The sequence below is a fragment of the Penaeus vannamei genome, chromosome 29 (genome assembly GCF_042767895.1).
Source record: "Penaeus vannamei isolate JL-2024 chromosome 29, ASM4276789v1, whole genome shotgun sequence".
NCBI lineage: Eukaryota > Metazoa > Arthropoda > Malacostraca > Decapoda > Penaeidae > Penaeus > Penaeus vannamei.
The window spans coordinates 32,751,815-32,755,812 of NC_091577.1; positions in this window are offsets into that span (position 1 = coordinate 32,751,815).

Consider the following 3,998-nt stretch of genomic DNA (forward strand, 5'->3'; position numbering starts at 1 on the left):
GCGTTGACAACACCCCTCCCCACCTCCTCAGCCTGCATGGCTTTCATACCTCCCTCCCCATCTTTTCCAACCTGCACTGACCTCTTCTTCTCTTTCCTCCTCCCTCCCTCTCCTTCTTCTGACTGGGCTGGGCCCCTCCCCTCTCCTCCCCCTCCTTCTGTCTGTGCTAACAACCCCCTATCCCTCCTCCCTCTCCCCCTCCCCTCCTGTTTGCGCTGACCTCTACCCCCTCCTCCCCCTCCTCTCCCTCCCCTCCTTTTTCCAATCTTCACTGACCTCCCCTCCCCCTTCCCCTCTCCCTCACGGGCGAAAATGGAAGGGGGAGATGGGAAAAGATGAGAAGGATAAAGAGAGAGGGAAGACGATAGGGCGAGGGAGATACGAAAGGGAGAGGGAGAGAGGGAGAGATGGGGAAGACGACAGGGAAAGGGAGATAGGAGAGGAAAGAAGGGAGAAAAAGGATAGGAAGACAGGGGATGAAGAAGGAAGAGGGGGATAGAAAGAAGCGGATAGGGAAGAGGGAAGACGGAAAGGAGGCAGGAGAAGGAGAGAGGGAGATAAGAAAAAGAAAGAGAGAGAGATAGAGAAGAGAAATTGGGGAAAGAAAGAGAGGGAGGGGACAGAGAAGTAAAGGGGAAATAGAATAGTAAGAGGAGGAGAAAGGAACTGGAAAATGAGATGGGAGAAGGAAAAAGGGGAGATATAGGGAGTAGAGAAAATATGGAAAATATGGGGAGAGGAGATAGGAATAGGAAAGGGTGAGATGGAATAGGAGTATAGAGAAAAATAGAAAGGGAAATATAAGGAAGAAGATGGGGAGATGTAATGAAAAAAAGAGAGGATAGAAAAAAATAGAGAAAAAAAAAAACAGAGAAAAAAGGAGATAGAAAGAAAAGGAAAGGAAAGGATAAAACAGGAATATAGGAAAATTACTAAAGAAAAAATGGGGAAGAGGAGATAGAAAGAAAAGGAGGAGATAAGAAAATAGGACATTCGGAAAATGAATAAAACTCGGGAAATGAGAGAGATATAAAAAAAACAGGAAATCGGGAAAATTACAAAACGAATGAGGAAACGAGACAGAGACAAGAGAAAAGAAAAGAAAAATGAGAAACAAAATAAAAACATGAAAATAGGAAATGACAAATATTAGGGAAAAGGAGAGAGAGAGAAAAATATATATAAATGAAAGATAAAATAGAAACAGGAAAAAAAGGGGAAACGAGACAGAGAGAAAAGAAAAAATAAAAGAAAAGATGAATATGCATTAAAATCAAATCAGGAAAATAGAGAAAAGCGGCAAAAATGGGGAAACGAAACAGAGAGAAAAGAAGAAAAAAGAAAAGAAAAGATAAACGAAAAATAAAATAAACACAGGAAATCAGGAATAAAAAAAATGAGGGAACGAGACAGAGAAAATAAAATAAAAAAAGAAAAGAAAAGCTAAAATAAAAAGTAAAATAAACACAGGAGATCAGGAAAAAAAAAATGGGGAAACGAAACAGAGAGAAAATAAAATAAAAAAGAAAAGAAAAGATAAACGAAAAATGAAAAAATCACAGGAAATCAGGAATAAATAAATGGAAGAACGAAACAGAGAGAAAATAAAACAACAAAAAAAGAAAAGATAAACGAAAAATAAAATAAACACAGAAAATCAGGAATAAAAAAATGGGGGAACGAAACAGAGAGAGAGAAAAAAAACAAAACAAAAAAAAGAAAAGAAAAGAAAAGATAAACGAAAAAAAAAACAGAAAAACAGGAATAAAAAAATGGGGAAACGAAACAGAGAGAGAGAGAGAAAAAAAAAAAAAGATGAACGAAAAACGAAAAAAAAAAAAACAGAAAAAAACACAACAAACAAGATAGAGAAAACGAGGGGATAACGAAGCCGCTCCGAAGCCGTGACTCGAACCCCAACGAAGCTTCAAGATCGACTCAGCTCGCGACGCCCTCAAAGAATTCGCACTGCAAATCGGCATAATGTTGCGAGTCCCGCTGCAACGCGCCTTGTCAACAATCCGAAGTGAGTTTTGTTGACAGAACACGCTCCGTCAAGTCCTGGGTGGGGGAGAGGGGTGGGGGAGAGGGTGGTGGTAGAGGGGAGGGGGAGGTGGAGAGGGGTGGGAGAGGAGGGAGAGGGAGTGGGGTGGAGGGTGGTGGAGGGAGGGAGGGGGAGGGAGAGGTGGAGGGTGGTGGTGGTGGACGGGGGAGGGGAGGGGAGGGAAGGTGGTGGGGGCAGGGAGGGAGGGAGGAGTCATCAGCCACCTGGTTCTTCTCTTCTTCCTCCTCTCCTCCTTTCCTCCTCTTCTTCTCTTCTCGTGGGTTTTAACTTTTTTCTTATCTTTCTCTCTTTCTCTTTTATATATATATATATATATATATATATATATATATATATATATGTATATATATATATATATATATATATATATATATATATATATATATATATAATTTTTTTTTTCTTTTCTTTTCTTTTCTTTTCTTTTCTTTATGTGTCTCTGCTTCTGTCTCTGTCTCTCTTTCTTTCTCTCTTTCTCTCTCTCTCTTCAAAGTTCTACATATTTGATTACCTTTTTTGTTATATCTTATCTTTATTTATTTATCTATGTATTTATTTAGTTATTTATTTACTATATACTTTTTTTCCATTCCTCCTCTTCCTTCATTCCCACTTTCCCTTATCAATGGGAGATAGATCATTTTTTCCCCGTAATCTACTTTTACTATTTCGATTTTCATATCTGATATGTCCTATTCAACAAGAAAAAGAATTTTAATTATTCTTTGTTGAATCTTTACTATTCTTTGTTGAATCATCTCTACTTTTCCCTCTCCCTTTTACACACCGAGACATTATTTACTTTATCATCTATGCCTTTTACATTATATACCGTATTGCTGCAGTGTATGCATTATATACCACATGTCATTTACTTCATTTTAAAATTTATTATGTGAATCATTATATATAGTATGTATTTATGTCATATGATTAATTATACATTATCATGCAAATCATCACATGACTTATTAATTGCTGTTTTTCCATTCCTTATTCTTAATCATTCCTATCTTTATTAACAATAAAAATATCTCCCAAAATTCTCGCTGTTTTTCCTATCTACCATTTACATTTTTCTATTCATTATGTAACTTTTCTAAACCTTTTTATCTGATTTTTATTTTCTGTACCTAGTTTATCACATATTTTTATATCTGTCTATATTTATGTGAATATTCATAATCTAATCGATTTATATTTAATCTTTATTAAGCTTCCAGACTTTTTATTTACTTTTCAATCTCTCTACGTATTTGGAAATTCTTACCCTTTCTTCTCCTTGTCTCCTTTTTCTAATTTGTTAATCAACTTATACAATTTCCTCGTTTTTCTAATTCGTTAATCAATATTTCCCTTCTTTTTCTAATTCGTTAATCAACTTATACATTTTCCTCCTTTCTTGCCCTTATCCTTGACCTAAATTCATCTTAATGTTCAATGTTCCTTTTCCTCACTTACAACCCTTCACCTATCAACTTTTTCCATACCATCACAAGCTAATATCTTCTCATCACTGTATTTATCTTTATATTCATCCCACGAATTTCCTGATTAAAGATATATCTTCTTTCTTCTTTCTTTCTTCTCTCTCTCTGTCTGTCTGTCTGTCTGTTCGTCTAGTCTTCTTCCTTCTTCTTCTTCTTCTTCTTCTTCTTCTTGTTCTTCCCTTGCTTCTTCTTCTTTTTCTTTCTTTCTATCTCTGTCTGTCTCTGTCTATCTGTCTGTCTGTCTGTCTCTTCTTTCTCTCCTCTTCTTTTCTCTTTTTCTTTCTCTCCTCTCTCTTTCCCATACGTACCAAGACATTATATAACTTTTTTTCTTGAGTCTTCAGCTTTGCAGGAGCTGAGACAGGCAGAGAGAGAGAGAGAGAGAGAGAGAGAGAGAGAGAGAGAGAGAGAGAGAGAGAGAGAGAGAGAGAGAGAGAGAGAGA